General features: G+C 40.9%; 1 pseudogene; it reads right to left on the bottom strand.

Moving 5' to 3' along the window:
• Positions 1 to 9705: 9705 nt before the first annotated feature.
• The window catches only part of LOC138664127 (zinc finger protein 585A-like), a 153288-nt pseudogene continuing 145451 nt past the window's right edge, over positions 9706 to 17542 (bottom strand).

The raw sequence follows: 17542 nt of genomic DNA, 5'->3' as shown, positions 1-17542 counted from the left end.
TGTTAGGATAGGCTAAGTGTTTGCAGTACTGTATTGTTATTATGGTACAGTACGGTATTAATGTATGGTCCGACTTACATCGAAATTCAGTTTACAACGCTGCGTATGAACGGATCAATGGCGTAAGTCGAGGACTACCTGTAATTCCATTAAAGGACCTGGCTTATATCTAATGAGTGTATCTAATCCAGTCCTGTGTGATACTGTGCTGAGCCGTGTATCTAATCCTATCTTGTGTGATACTGTACACAGGACAGGATTACATACACAGGACTAGATTAGATACAGAGCTCAGCAGTCAATGTCGCGCAGGACAGGATTAGCTACACAGGACAGGATTAGCTACACAGGACTAGATTAGCTACACAGGTTCAGATTAGCTACACAGGACAGAGGTAGCAGTGGTAGATGGTATATAGAGGCAGGTAGCAGTGGTAGGTGGTATATAGAGGCAGGTAGCAGTGGTATATAGAGGAAGCTAGCAGTGGTATATAGAGGCAGGTAGCAGTGGTAGGTGGTAAATAGAGGCAGGTAGCAGTGGTATATAGAGGCAGCTAACAGTGGTATATAGAGGCAGCTAGCAGTGGTATATAGAGGCAGCTAGCAGTGGTATATAGAGGCAGCTAGCAGTGGTATATAGAGGCAGCTAGCAGTGGTATATAGAGGCAGCTAGCAGTGGTATAAAGAAGCAGCTAGCAGTGGTATATAGAGGCAGCTAGCAGTGGTATATAGAGGCAGGTAACAGTGATATACAGAGGCAGGTAGAGGTATATAGAGGCAGGTAGTAGTAGTATATAGAGGCACATAGCAGTGGTAGGTGGTATATAGAGGCAGGTAGCAGTGGTAGGTGGTATATAGAGGCAGGTAGCAATGGTATATAGAGGCAGGTAGCAGTGGTAGGTGGTATATAGGGGCAGGTAGCAGTGGTAGGTGGTATATAGAGGCAGGTAGCAGTAGTATATATTGGCAGGTAGCAGTGGTAGGTGGTATATAGGGGCAGGTAGCAGTGGTAGATGCATAAGAAAAAAAAAACCCTGTACTTACCTTCCCTCCTCTCCCAGGAAGTGCTGATTCATGTTCAGGGCAGAGCAGTGTGACAATCTCCCTGCTCTGAACAGGTCGGCAGTGAGCAGTGATTGCAGCCTGTACTGTAATACTAAGTACAGGCTGCAATCACCGCTCCTCGCTGCAGATACTTACCTCGGACCCTCGCTTCCCAGCAGCAGCTCCTGCTATCGCACGCACTGAGCTGTGTGTGCGATGACAGAGGAAAATAAAGCAAAATGGCAGCAAACTCCTCCCCCAGCTGTGACCTAGCAGCCCAGTGGGTGTGCCCAGGTCACAGCTAAAATGCAGGAGGAGTGGCCTCAATGAAAGAGATGCAGTCAGAGTCCGACCGTTGGCTCCTATGCCCATGGCTGCCGTCAGTGAGGTGCGCAAGTGTCGTGCCCAGACACTTACACCCACAGTAATGAAAATGGCAGCCTCCAGTGGTAAAAGTAAAAGTGAATAAATAAAAAATTATGAAAGTAGAACATTCACTTTTGTATTAAAAATAATTGATTATATAATCAATAATTAATACAAAAACTAAAATCATGGCACCTTCCCTTTAATCCAATATGTCTCCAAAACAGGAAATGCAGAACAAAACAAATGAGGAATGAATGGGAGGAAACTGGAGTCAACGTCTGTGACCGAACTGTAAGAAACTGCCTAAACAAAATGGGATTTACATACAGAAAAGCTAAACGAAAGCCATCATTAACACCTAAACAGAAAAAAAAACAAGGCTACTATGGGCTCAGGAAAAGCAATCGTGGACTGTGGATGACTGTATGAAAGTCATATTCAGTGATGAATCGCGAATCTGCATTGGGCAAGGTGATGATGCTGGAACTTTTGATTGGTGCCGTTCCAATGAGATTTATAAAGATGACAGCATGAAGAGAACATGCAAATTTCTACAGTCATTGATGATATGGGGCTGCATGTCAGGTAAAGGCACTGAGGAGATAGCTGTCATTACATCTTCAATAAATGCACAAGTTTATGTTGATATTTTGGACACTTTTCTTATCCCATCAATTGAAAGGATGTTTGGGGATGATGAAATCATTGTTAAATATGATAATGCATCCTGCCATAGAGCAAAAACTGTGAAAACATTTCTTGAAAAAAGAGACATAAGGTCAATGTCATGGCCTGCAAATAGTCCGGATCTCAATCCAATTGAAAATCTTTGGTGGAAGTTGAAGAAAATGGTCCATGACAAGGCTCCAACCTGCAAAGCTGATCTGGCAACAGCAATCAGAGAAAGTTCGAGCCAGATTGATGAAGAGTACTGTTAGACACTCATTAAGACCATGCCTCAGAGACTGCAAGTTGTTATAAAAGCCAGAGGTGGTGCAACAAAATACTAGTGATGTTTTGGAGTAATTTTTTTGTTTGTTTGTTTTTCATGATTCCATATTTTTTTTCCTGAGAATTGAGTGATTCCATAATTTTTCCCCAATGCTTGGTTAAAAAAGTAACAATTACTGACTACCACATTTTTTGTTCTTGATTTCTTTTAGTGTTTCTTAAAGCCAGAAAGTTGCCATTTGAAATGACTTTAGTTTTGTGCCATGTCTGTGATCTGCTTTTTCTCCTAGCGATCAAAGATATAGATAAGAAACCCAAGAGTTAAATAGTATATTATTAATTAGGGGTAGGAGTGGGAAAAATAAAGGATGACTATTTTGGAGAATATCACAACATTTTACCCTGCAAATCCTCACTACAAAACACTACCCAGTGTGGAAATTGGCACTCTAAATAAATAAATGATAGTGGCTACTCCACTCAAGATAGCCTGTGACTAGAGATGAGTGAAGCCAAACTGTAAAGTTTGGGGTTCGTACAGACATCAGTGTCTAGTGCAGAACTTTGAACACGGACTTCTAGCGGAAGTCCGTTTTAGTGTTCAGAGTTGCAGTGCCGCCAATCAACAAGCTTTTCGGCTGTGGGCACTTCCGCAACTATCACAACCATACCGAGCATTGGCATGGCTGTGATTGGCTGGCGCACCTCGTGACAAAGCCGGTATCACTGTGACGCCACCATTCTGCTCTGAGTAACATTTGGACATGATGTAGCTTGAGTGAGGGATAGTGTTAGGTTGAGTGGGTGTACTCAGCAAAGCAGTCTGTGTGAGTGTACTCTACAAAACAGCATGTGTGGGGGTAACCTGAAAACAGCCTCTGTGAGTGTACTGTATACAGGCCATGTAATACTCTACTTTTTTGGGGTGCAAAGAATGAGGAGAGCATCAAATAGGGAACGTGGCCTTGGTGTAGCTGGTGGTGGTGTAGCTGCTGCAGGGAGAGGACAAGGTCAATCTGTGGCTGCTACATGCCCAAATGAAACACCTTCTTCTGGTGCATGCTGGCAACAGGACGTTCTGTGTGATTTTGTAGACCCGAGTACCGGTAGACGAATGGTGAGACCAGAACTAGTGGAGGTGCTTTTAGGATGGATGTGTCACGCATGTGTTGGGACTCTGGATGCTTACCAGGTCCCTAGAACTAGGGGTGACCTGGTCTATCTCTGTCCCCCAGATTACTACTGAAGGTGGAGATGCCGATTCTCATGTCTTGCTGTGCTCCTATATCTACCCTGATCTCCCCCACCCAGGGTAGTGGGAAGCTGAAGTGTATAGGAACATGCTAACCAGAGAAACAAGGGAATACGGACAGGGATAAATGAAAATACCAACCATATAAAATGCACTCACCAAACAACAGAGGGCCACAGGGGAGTTAAAGGAAGGAGAAACCAAATATGAGAGAAAGAGAATGTGTACACAGAAACATCAAGCAACAATCTCCTGAACAATCTCCAAACATCACCTCCAACAATGAACAACACCTCCAACTCCAAAACCATGCAGGAAGAACTAACACTAAGTGCCAGAGGCGAGCATATATAGCAGAGTGGAGTGGCCAACAATGAACAGCTGAGATGATACAAGTAGGAAAGCTCCAGGAGCTTCAGCTGAACATCTGTTCAACCCTTGCTAGCAAGGAAAATGCCTGCACTGTTTAGTTTAATACAATGGGGAAGTACTATGTTTAACCAGGGCAGGAGTGCATAAAACCGGATACTGCGGTCTTCTAGCTTCTCTCTGTCATGGTATTCCAGTGACAGGATGGCTGAGAGTGCCTCCAGTTCCTTGTCGTCTCTTCCACCCAGTTTCCTGCTGAAAGCACAGAGTTTGCATCTGAGGCCCCTGGGGAATCTCTCTTCCACCTCACCCCCTTGCAAATCAGTGAAGCAGTCTGAGCCCCAAGTCATGCAGCAGTCACTTCTGCTTTTTGATGACTTCAATGGCTGTGGTTCCATGGGCCATCCACCTTGTCCTGCCCCACAAAAGGAGGGGATTGAGTGCATTGATGCCAAACCACTTGTTCAGTTTAAGGATGAGTACATGGGAGGGACAGTGCAAATGGTCAGTGGACCACTGCAGCACATCTATGATGCTGATGAGGAAACATGGATGCCAACTGCTGCACTCTTTGCAGTGTGCAGACTGACAAGAAGGACAGAGGAGAGGAGTGGGTGGAAGATGCGATGCAGATGATTATGAGGTCTTAGACCACACAAGGAGTTAAGGCCATCCGAGTGACATTGGCAGTTCAGAGGAAGAGGTTGTGGTTATTCTGCCACAGCTGCACTGGAAAAGAGGGAGCAGGGTGCAAAAGAACAGTGGCCGACACAGTTCATCGGCACAGGAGCTCCCTGGTGTGGCATCTATACAGGCAATATTCTGCCGACAAGATACGGGTGGATTGCATGCTGTGCCGTCAGAGCCTGGAGCAAGGTATAAATGTTCTTAACCTGAGCACCACTTGCATGGCGAGGCATCTGAATGCAAAGCATGAGATGCAGTGGAGTACACACCTGATAAACCAAGGTAGATCTGAGGCTCACCAGGGATCAGGTCCACCTGGCTCCCAGCAAAGAGAGGATCCAATAAATGCTGCTGGAGAGATAGCGAAAATAGGGTCTTATCTGGGAAAAATAGGGTTAATACAATTGAACTGTACTCACCAGACTGAGCTATTATTATAGCACATAAAATTATCCACTGCACCAGATCCACAGGTCCACAAACAACCAAACCATAGAAACAAAAGGGGGTAAGCGTGGATATAATCTGTGCTGCCGATTGACTAAAGATCCAGAAGTATTTTCATAAAGAAGTGTGGTTTATTCAACACGTTTCAGAGTTCTAAGACTCCTTTATCAGGTAGTACCTCAAACATGTGGTACTTCCTGATGAAGGAGTCTTAGAACTCTAAAATGTGTTGAATAAACCACACTTTATAAAAATACATCTGGATCTTTAGTCGTTCGGCAGCGCAGATTATATCCACGCTTACCCCTTTTGTTTCTACACCAAGAGAGGATGTGACACCACCACCAGCAGCATCTTCACACCATCCAATGGAAGCATTCAGCTCTCCATCCCCCAAACACTGGAGAGAAAGATGGGGTACTCCGCTACCCACCCACAAGCCCTGGTCCTGAATAACAGCATTTCGAAATTCCTGGTCTTTGAAATGCTGCTGGTGGTGGCTATCCCACAGTACGAGGTTGTCAGCTTCCGCTAGTGTACTTTTCCAGGCAGGCTATCCTTGCTCGGCACAAACATGCAGCAGACAAAATCAGGTGGGCAATGTGCAACGCCTTCAGTGGCAAGTTCCACATAACCACTGATACTTGGACCAGTCAGTAAGCATGGCTAGGGGCACTATATCTCCCTAATTGCCCACTGGGTAAATGTAGTGAGGGTTGGACCAGAGGCAGAAAGCATTTTGGCCCATGTCCTACCACCACAGAGGATTGCTGATGTTTGTCCACTCTGCCTCCTCCTCCTACTCCACCGCCTTCTTATCCAGTCAGAGTAACACCTGCAAGACCAACTTCAGCACAGTCAGTGGGAAACAACAGCAGCCTGTTCTAAAACTCATCTATTTGGGGTAAAAATCCCACACTGGGCAGGAGCTGTGGACAGGGATCAAACAGAATGATGAGTGGTTGGTGCTGCTAAAACCACAAGCCCGGCCTGGTGGTATGTGATAATGAGCGAAATCTCGTAGCACCTCTGGGCCTAGCTGGTTTGACTCACATCATTTGCCTGGTGCATGCACTGAAATTGGTAATGCAGAGCTAACTGAAAAATTATCCAGAGAAGTCAAAGCTGCTGCAAAAGGTGCAGACCATCTGTGCTTGTTTTCGGCCTTTCACCCTGCTGCTGCTAGCCTGTCTGCACTGTAGCATCACTTCTGCCTTCCCGCTCAACGCCTCATATGAGACGTACTCAAAGTGGATAAGTAAATAAGGCAGCACACTGCAGCGCTGAAACATGCAAACATGAAACACGAAAATTGAACTGCATCACTGCACTAGAAATATGAAAAATGAGAGCGTTTAGCGCATAAAAATGGCCAATTTTATGTGTACCTGGTAGCCACATTAGGGCATCTCTCTTATACAGGTCCTAAACTTGCCTTTCCTCGCTGAGAATAAACGTCTCCATCTGAATGGGTACATGTGAGACCTCTTCTTAGACTAAAATTCTCTCTCTCTGTGGAGGGGTATGGGACCTGCTGTAATTAAAACACCTGTGACTAGGTGGTGGGAGTGCTCAATCAGAAGGCTAAAGAATACATTTCAAAAACCTGACCGTCACATCCAAACATAGACTAAGTGTGAACAGGTGCTGAACCTAGAGTCGCCAACTCGTATATAGTTAAGCAAATAAAGCAGCACACTGCAGCGCTGAAACATGTTTGACGGTCAGGTTTTTGAAATGTATTCTTTAGCTTTCTGATTGAGCACTCCGCCTCCTAGCCACATGTGGCTACCAGGTACACATAAAATTGGCCATTTTTGTGCGCTAAACGCTCTCATTTTTCATATTTCTAGTGCAGTAATGCAGTTCTCGTGTTTCATGTTTGCATGTTTCAGCGCTGCAGTGTGCTGCCTTATTTACTTAACTATATACGAGTTGGCGACTCTAGGTTCAGCACCTGTTCACACTTAGTCTATGTTTGGATGTGACGGTCAGGTTTTTGAAATGTACTCATAAAGTGGAACCCCACCTCACATATGCTGGAGAGACTTTGCGAGCAGCAGCAAGCGATAGTGGAGTTTTAGCTGCAGCACACACAGGTAAGTCGATCTGCAGAACAACACCACTTTACGACCAATGAGTGGGCCTTCATGAAGGACATGTGTGCAGTGTGAATGTGCTGTTTCAAGTACTCCACAAAAAATGGTCAGAAGTGATGACACTATCAGCTGGGTGAGAGATATCTGACCGGCATCCAAGGGGCAACATTTCTCCTTGCAGAGACTGACATGCCAAGCTTGACATACCAAGGTGAGGAGACTTTTAAGCCTTGCAGTGCTCCTCTGGGAAATATGCATATTGTCTCTTCAGAGACACCCAGCCAAACTAGATCTCACTGAAGAAGAGCAGTACCTCAAAACACAGTGTCTGTAAATTAAGATTTTGGTTTTTGCTTTTATCCCAAGTTATGTGGCAAAGCTCGTTACAGGGTTGATATTGACTTTTAGGATTGCTACTTTCAATGGTTGGCACCAGAGTTCAAGTCCTCTTCCTCTCTGAATAGACTCTTTGCATATTTCACAGAGGACTGAAAAGTCTCCTGCTCTTGGCATGTCAGGCCAAGACATCAATTTAGATGAAACTAGCAAAACTCAGCTGTTCTTTTAACTCATTAGATGAAACAGGGTTCAGGCAATAGATTCACTTCATCTCCCGCTGCACATTTTTTCTCTTCCAGTCTCCTCATCCCCCAAAAACAGCAACCACCTCTATCACACTGTATTTCCATGATCATGCCTGGAGATTAATGCGTCTCTGTAATTCCAGATATCCTCAATATGGTGTCCTAAGCATATTTGCAATTGGCGTTTCGTTTGCCAACATAGTTGAAAAGGAAACTACATGTGCAGATATACAGTGGGTACAGAAAGTATTCAGACCCCTTTACATTTTTCACTCTTTGTTTTATTGCAGCCATTTGGTAAATTCAAAAAAAGTTATTTTTTTCTCATTAATGTACACTCTTGCCTGAAAAAAAAACAGAAATGTAGAAATTTTTGCAATTTAAAAAAAAAAATGAAATATCACATGGTCATAAGTATTCAGACCCTTTGCTCAGTATTGAGTAGAAGCACCCTTTTGAGCTAGTACAGCCATGAGTCTTCATGGGAATGACGCAACAAGTTTTTCACACCTGGATTTGGGGATCCTCTGCCATTCTTCCTTGCAGATCCTCACCAGTTCTGTCAGGTTGGATGGTGAACGTTGGTGGACAGCAATTTTCAGGTCTCTCCAGAGATGTTCAATTGGGTTTAGGTCAGGGCTCTGGCTGGGCCAGTCAAGAATGGTCACAGAGTTGTTCTGAAGCCACTCCTTTGTTATTTTAGCTGTGTGCTTAGGGTCATTGTCTTGTTGGAAGGTGAACCTTCGGTCAAGTCTGAGGTCCAGAGCACTCTGGAAGAGGTTTTCATCCACGATATCTCTGTACTTGACCCCATTCATGTTTCCTTCAATTGCAACCAGTCATCCTGTCCCTGCAGGTGAAAAACACCCCCCTATGATAGCATGATGCTGCCACCACGTTTCACTGTTGAGATTGTATTGGGCAGGTGATGAGCAGTGCCTGGTTTTCTCCACACATAACGCATAGAATTATCACAAAAAAGTTCTACCTTCGTCTCAACAGACCAGAGAAACTTATTTCTCATAGTCTGGGAGTACTTCATATGTTTCTTTAGCAAATTCTATGCGGGCTTTCATATGTCTTGCACTGAAGAGAGGCTTCCGCCGGGCCTCTCTGCCATAATGGCCCAACTGGTGGAGGGCTGCAGTGATAGTTGACTTTGTGGAACGTTCTCCCATCTCCCTACTGCATCTGTGGAGCTCAGACAAAGTGATCTTGGGGTTCTTATTTACCTCTCTCAGCAAGGCTCTTCTCCCACGATTGCTCAGTTTGGCTGGACGGCCAGGTCTAGGAAAACTTCTGGTGGTTGGAAACTTCTTTAATTTAAGGATTATGGTGGCCACTGTGCTCTTAGGAACCTTGAATACTGCAGAAATTCTGATGTAACCTTGGCCAGATCTGTGCCTTGCCACAATTCTGTCTCTGAGCTCCTTGGCCAGTTCCTTTGACCTCATGATTCTCATTTGGTCTGACATGCACTGTGAGCTGTGAGGTCTTATATAGACAGGTGTGTGCCTTTCCAAATCAAGTAGAACCATCTCAAGGAGCATCACAAGGAAATGGACAGCATGTGACTTAAATATGAGTGTCTGAGCAAAGGGTCTGAATTCTTATGACCATATGATATTTTGGTTTTTCTTTGTTTAATAAATTTGCAAAAGTTTCTACATTTCTGTTTTTTTTTCAGTCAAGATGGAAAGTGCACATTAATGAGGAAAAAAATGAACTTTTTTGAATTTACCAAATGGCTGCAATGAAACAAAGCGGGAAAAATTTAAAGGGGTCTGAATACTTTCCATACCCACTGTATACCATTGCAGATGTTCATAGAAAGAATGCTCTGCATTAGAATAAGTATAAAGAACAATTCAAAAAATAGAGATGTAAAATCCGGCACCCAAAGGTTGTTCAATACTTTATTGAATCATATTAAAAGGCACACATCCCAGAGTAGTAGTTCTGATTAACGTTGGCCTGTAACCAAAAAACGTAACACATGCATTGCCTACTACAATAATTAGATGCCTGTGTTATTATTGTGATACACTAAAGGTTAGCAGTTTTAATCAGTGTTGGAATTTACCCAACTATATCCTGAATTGATCTTTATTGCTCATTGTCCTTGAATTTCATCTTATTGCCCTGGATTTCTAAGAACCAGAATTGACATAGCTACTATATTGATTAATTGCACCCTTTCTGAGGAACTTTGCCATCGAAACGCGCGTCAAGGGGTACGTTTGATGGAACTGAACTCTGGGTATTTATATTTATCTGTGGTCTTTACCTTTGCTACTCTAATTAGTTCCCTTGATCATTGATATGCATGACACTGTCCCTGATTGCCCTTAGGGGATTATGCACTTTATACTCTATTACACGTTTTTTCCTGAGGCCAATCAGGGAGAGAGGAACTCCCAGATACATGTGTGTGATGTATTAAGTATTTTATATCTGTGTTGAGACTCTTTTGGCTATGAGCACTATACACTTAATTCTGTATTTACCTATATGCAATATTGAACAGTACCTCAAGCGGATGATATTAAATTCTTTATCTTGGATGTAATACACGTGGCATATTTATATCAAGGATACTGTCATCATACATGTTCCGTCCAATGTATGTTTCTTTCCATCCTGTTTTTTCAGTTTGCTCTTATCTCCTTAAAACATTTTAAAATTTGTATTTTCAATAAAGACATTATTGATTCTTTATGCTGTGTTGGGTGATTTTTGTTGCTAGTTTACAGATTTTGTAGATTGATTAATTGTAGCCACCTTACTTATCAGTCTTTGTAAAAAAAAAAAAACGAATAAGGGGCATAAAGGATCTAAAAGGACATTTAGACGAGCTGATAATCCGCAGCCGAGAGTACATTTTAATGTTCATTCTGATTATTAGTCGGTGTAAAAATTCTGACAATCACCTGATGAATGAGCAAAATGCTCATTTGTAGGGCGATTGGATTGTTTATTAGAAATAAAAAAACATTGTTATCGTCAGCACAACGCTCTGTGTAAACAGGTGATGTGCTACCAAAAAAACTATTAAAAACAGGCCAGAAAATGATCGCCAATTTGTACATAGGTCATTGGTGGTCGTTTAATAGTTTGAAATCAGTCATCTAAATGTGTCTTTCGTTAAGAGGAAAATTTAAAAGGATATAATTTATTTCGTTTTTTGAAGAGACAATAAAAGTGGGACATTATTAACATGCACTGTACAAGGATATAAATGAGCAGGGGGAAAAATTAACATGAAAAGCTGTTCTATTTTAAGTCATCTCAAAAGATCCTTGGCTGGCTCGCTTTTCGTCTGGAGAGGAAACGGTTCAGACTTGAGGGATAAGAGTTATTACAATGAAAATTCAATCTGTGGAATAGCTGGAGAACTGATCACAGATGGAACAATCAATGGTTTAAAAAATGGCTCATATGATTACTTATTACACAAGAAAGGGAATCCTTATGTAAATGTATAAAATTCTGACTGGACTGACATTCACAAGTTTTTGAATCATTATTTATTACGGTTACTTTCTTTTTCTGCAATGCTAACATGTTCTGCAGTGTTTTACAGACATTATTGGCACTGTGCCCATAGGGGCTCACAATCTAAATGCCCTCTCAGTATCTCTTTGGAGTGTGCAAAGAAATCGGAATACCAGAAGGAATCCCACACAAAAACACTTAAAATTAAACTATTGCGATGCTAGTCACAACCCACGGACAGGCCGTGAGTCGGCGAAGTCAGACATACCTGGCTGAGTTCATACAGCCAGTGCCCAATACATGCTGCCCGTGGATTGGGCAGAATGTATCAGCTGTCAGGTTCACTTTAAACAATTAGCACTGTAAATTATGCTCCCTTTCTCACCTCACATACATTGTAACTGTTGTATTTTATTTTTGTAAAATTTGACAATTAACGGAAATCTGTCACCACATTTGAGCTAGGTTAAACATGTCCAAAGCCTGGAAAAGCTATTAACATAAAGTCATAAAATATCATTTCTCTGCAACAAAGCAGGAGATGTATTCAGTCTATAACCTCACAAGTGGTGAAACATTTTCTTTAAGTTGTTTTAAAAAGAATATGGCTGCTTGCCTTTGTGAATTCTGTGATGTGCAATAAGACTTGAAACATTTGCAAAACATTTCCCACATTGTGAACATGAAAATGGTTTTTCCCCTGTGTGACTTGTCTCGTGTATAACAAGATTTGATTTGTGTGCATAGGATTTTTCACATTTTGAACATGAATATGGCTTCTTTCCTGTATGAATTATCTGATGTCCAAGAAGATTTGATTTCTCTGTAAAACATTTCCCACATTCTTGACATGAAAATGGCTTTACACCTGTGTGTATTTTCCTATGTTTAACAAGATTTGATTTATTTGTAAAACACTTTCCACATTCTAAACATGAAAATGGCTTCTCCCCTGTGTGAGATCGCTGATGTGTAACAAGACTGTCTTTTAACGTAAAACATTTCCCACATTCTGAACATGAATATGGTGTATCACCTGTGTCTTTTCTGATGTTGAATAAGATTTGATTTCTTTGTAAAACAATTTCCACATTGCGCACATGAAAATGGCTTCTCGCCTGTGTGAGTTCTCTGATGTGTTGCAAGAAGGTGTTTGACTGTAAAACCTTTCCCACATTCTGAACATGAATATGGCTTTTCTCCTGTATGAGTTCTCTTATGTACAACAAGAGTTGATTTCTCTGTAAAACATTTTCCACATTCGCGACATGAAAATGGCTTTTCACCTGTGTGTATTTTCCTATGTTTAACAAGATTTGATTTATTTGTAAAACACTTTCCACATTCTAAACATGAAAATGGCTTCTCCCCTGTGTGAGATCGCTGATGTGTAACAAAACTGTCTTTTAACGTAAAACATTTCCCACATTCTGAACATGAATATGGCTTTTCTCCTGTATGAGTTCTCTTATGTACAACAAGAGTTGATTTCTCTGTAAAACATTTTCCACATTCGCGACATGAAAATGGCTTTTCACCTGTGTGTATTTTCCTATGTTTAACAAGATTTGATTTATTTGTAAAACACTTTCCACATTCTAAACATGAAAATGGCTTCTCCCCTGTGTGAGATCGCTGATGTGTAACAAGACTGTCTTTTAACGTAAAACATTTCCCACATTCTGAACATGAATATGGCTTTTCTCCTGTATGAGTTCTCTTATGTACAACAAGAGTTGATTTCTCTGTAAAACATTTTCCACATTCGCGACATGAAAATGGCTTTTCACCTGTGTGTATTTTCCTATGTTTAACAAGATTTGATTTATTTGTAAAACACTTTCCACATTCTAAACATGAAAATGGCTTCTCCCCTGTGTGAGATCGCTGATGTGTAACAAGACTGTCTTTTAACGTAAAACATTTCGCACATTCTGAACATGAATATGGCGTATCACCTGTGTGTCTTTTCTGATGTTGAATAAGATTTGATTTCTTTGTAAAACAATTTCCACATTGCGCACATGAAAATGGCTTCTCGCCTGTGTGAGTTCTCTGATGTGTTGCAAGAAGGTGTTTGACTGTAAAACCTTTCCCACATTCTGAACGTGAATATGGCTTTTCTCCTGTATGAGTTCTCTTATGTACAACAAGAGTTGATTTCTCTGTAAAACATTTTCCACATTCGCGACATGAAAATGGCTTTTCACCTGTATGTACTCTCTGATGTTTAACAAGATTTGTTTTAGTTGTAAAACATTTCCCACATTCTTGACATGAAAATGGCTTCTCCCCTGTATGTATTCTCTGATGTTTAACAAGAAGGTCTTTCACTAAAAAATATTTCCCACATTCTGAACATGAATATGGCTTCACCCCTGTGTGAGTTCTTAGATGGGTAGCAAGAGCTGCTTTCTCTGTAAAACATTTCATACATTCTGGGCATGAAAATGGCTTCTCCCCTGTATGAATTCTCAGATGTTTAACAAGATTTGATTTGTCTATAAAACATTTTCCACATTCTGAACATAAAAATGGTTTCTCCCCTGTGTGAATTCTCTCATGTGTAACAACATGTGATTTTCGTGTAAAACATTTCCCACATTTTGAACATGCATATGGCTTGTCTCTTGTGTGAGCTCCTTGATGTTCACCATCCCTTCTGTTCTTTTTGTTTTGCTCAACAGTCCGTGATGAATCCAAAGGTAGGAAATGTTTAGAAGGATCAGATGATAAATCCTCACTGTGAAGGGCTGAAGATGTATCTGGGATACTGTCATGCTCTTCATATGCACTACTCCATGTGGCACTATGATCATGTGCTATAAAAGCTGAAAGCATAAAACGTTCCTCTAATTTGCTGGTGCAGTCACGAATATATTGTTTTTCAATAAGACAGCTTTGATGTTATATTATCATTTATACAATTTATAACATTTCTATACAAATTATCATAAAATTCATTATCAACTGATTAATTCATTGCAAAAGTAAATTGATTATGATGTTCGGTAACGAGGTTTGTGTTTTGCGAAATGTTAAATATTTATTTAGATTTAGTGAAATTTTCAGTGGAGACTCATTTTCTTAGCCTACAAAAAATCTACAACGTTGTCCACCACATTCACTTTCTACAGTTAGGTCCATATATATTTGGACAGAGACAACATTTTTCTAATTTTGGCTGTAGACATTACCACAATGAATTTTAAACAAAACAATTCAGATGCAGTTGAAGTTCAGACTTTCAGCTTTCATTTGAGGGTATCCACATTAAAATTGGATGAAGGGATTAGGAGTTTCAGCTCCTTAACATGTGCCACCCTGTTTTTAAAGAGCCCAAAAGTAATTGGACAGATTAAATAATTTTAAATAAAATGTTCATTTTTAGTACTTGGTTGAAAATCCTTTGTTGGCAATGACTGCCTGAAGTCTTGAACTCATGGACATCACCAGACGCTGTGTTTCCTCCTTTTTGATGCTCTGCCATGCCTTCACTGCGGTGGTTTTCAGTTGCTGTTTGTTTGTGGGCCTTTCTGTCTGAAGTTTAGTCTTTAACAAGTGAAATGCATGCTCAATTGGGTTGAGGTCAGGTGACTGACTTGGCCATTCAAGAATATTCCACTTCTTTGCTTTAATAAACTTCTGGGTTGCTTTGGCTTTACGTTTTGGGTCATTGTCCATCTCTAGTATGAAACGACGACCAATCAGTTTTGCTGCATTTAGCTGGATCTGAGCACACAGTATGGCTCTGAATACCTCAGAATTCATTCGGCTGCATCTGTCCTGTGTCACGTCATCAATAAACACTAGTGACCCAGTGCCACTGGCAGCCATGCATGCCCAAGCGATCACACTGCCTCCGTCGTGTTTTACAGATGATGTGGTATGCTTTGGATCATGAGCTGTACCACGCCTTTGCCATACTTTTCTCTTTCCATCATTCTGGTAGAGGTTGATCTTGGTTTCATCTGTCCAAAGAATGTTCTTCCAGAACTGTGCTGGCTTTTTAGATGTTTTTTAGCAAAGTCCAGTCTAGCCTTTTTATTCTTGATGCTTATGAGTGGCTTGCACTGTGCAGTCAACCCTCTGTATTTACTTTCATGCAGTCTTCTCTTTATGGTTGATTTGGATATTGATACGCCGACCCCCTGGAGAGTGTTGTTCACTTAGTTGGCTGTTGTGAAGGGGTTTCTTTTCACCATGGAAATTATTCTGCGATTATCCACCACTGTTGTCTTCCGTGGGCGCACAGGTCTTTTTGCATTGAGGAGTTCAGCAGTGCTTTCTTTCTTTCTCAGGATGTACCAAACTGTAGATTTTGCCACTCCTAATATTGTACCAATTTCTCGGATGGTTTTTGCCTGTTGTCGAAGCTTAAGGATGGCTTGTTTCACCTGCATGGAGAGCTCCTTTGACCGCATGTTTACTTCACAGCAAAACCTTCCAAATTCAAGCACCACACCTCAAATCAACTCCAGGCCTTTTATCTGCTTAATTGAGAATGACATAACGAAGGGATTGCCCACACCTGTCCATGAAATAGCCTTGGAGTCAATTGTCCAATTACTTTTGGTCCCTTTAAAAACAGGGTGGCACATGTTAAGGAGCTGAAACGCCTAAACCCTTCATCCAATTTTAATGTGGATACCCTCAAATGAAAGATGAAAGTCTGAACTTCAACTGCATCTGAATTGTTTTGTTTAAAATTCATTGTGGTAATGTCTATAACCAAAGTTAGAAAAATGCTGTCTCTGTCCAAATACATATGGACCTAACTGTATATAACATATACAGTATAGAACCAACAAACAACACTGGAAACAGTGTTTATGTAACAGCATACAACTCTTATAACAACATCAAAGTGCAACGTAATGAAACACACAAAAGCAACATATGTTGAGTCCAGAGCCACATGGGGGAGCACTGATATGTTATTACACAATGAGGCTCCTATCAGAACAGTATGTTCAAAATGCAGTCCAATAAAGCCTATTCAGAGATTCACTCCTTAAGGACATAGCCTATGTTCATTTTTGAGTTTTCACTTTTTTCCTGATATGTTTCCAAGGACCATAATTGCTTGATTTTCCTATTAACATAACACTATAAGGGCTGGTTACTTTATTTAGTTTTTTTGCAGGACAAGTTATTGTCTTGAATGATACCATTTACTTTACAGTATAATTTAAATAAAAATGGGAAATAAAAAAACCCAAGTGATGAAAAATGTTGGAAATTAATAGCTACGCTTACTGGTAATTTTGTTTCCTCAAACTATTATCGTCCCCATACATGGCTACAATTCTTTATTGTACTCGTATATGTAGAGGATTTTATTGTGGATTTAGCGGAAAAAATTTATTTTATACACGCTTGTTTAAGCCTTTTGCAATAATTTTCTTTTTCGCTTTTTGTTTTTTTTTTCTTGCCCTTTTTTATTTCTTTTTTTAGTTTATGATATTTCCTTTCTCTTTTAACTTAGTTGCTCTATGGGAGTTTAAATCTTATTTGTCTGATCACTGGTCTAATGTACTACAACACCTATGCATTGTAGGGTACTTGAGCTGTCAGTTGCACACTGGCAAAATGCCTGTTAGTTGAAGTTCATTATTTGATCTTCCATTGCCATGACTCTCATCGGCACCCCACAGTAACTTCGCAGGGTTGCTAATGTCAGCAACTCACTGGAAAATAGGACAAACTCATAATGATTAAGGACCATAAATAGATTGAGGAAGCATGGTGAAACGCACGCTGGGGCTCTGGATATCAATAGGTAGCCTTTTGTTTGCAGACATGCCGCATGGATTGTTCATTTGGTTATAGATCACTATGTACTAACAGAGAGGTGTCAAACTGCATTCCTCGAGGGCCGCAAACAGGTCATGTTTTCAGGATTTCCTTGTATTACACAGGTGATAATTTAATCACCTGCACAGAATGATTCCAGCACCTTGTGCAATACAAGGAAATCCTGAAAACATGACCTTTTTTCTAGCTTTTATACACTGTTGGATATGAATTTGATTACCATGATGTTAAAGGGAACCTGTCGGGTTCCCTGTACTCCCAGAACCACCAGCAGTTATGTCTGCATATGTAAATAACCTGCCTAACAATCCCTTTATTACATTACACACATAAACAGATCTTTAGAATAAGTATTTCTAAAGTCCGTTTATGATATCTAAGGCTGGTTTCACACTTGCGTACGGGAGGGCTGCAAATGGCAGCGTACT

This window comes from Ranitomeya imitator, chromosome 2, assembly GCF_032444005.1.
Source record: "Ranitomeya imitator isolate aRanImi1 chromosome 2, aRanImi1.pri, whole genome shotgun sequence".
In the NCBI taxonomy this organism is placed as follows: Eukaryota; Metazoa; Chordata; class Amphibia; order Anura; family Dendrobatidae; genus Ranitomeya; species Ranitomeya imitator.
The sequence above is the reverse complement of the archived record's forward strand: the minus strand, read 5'-3'. Positions and strand labels throughout refer to the sequence as shown.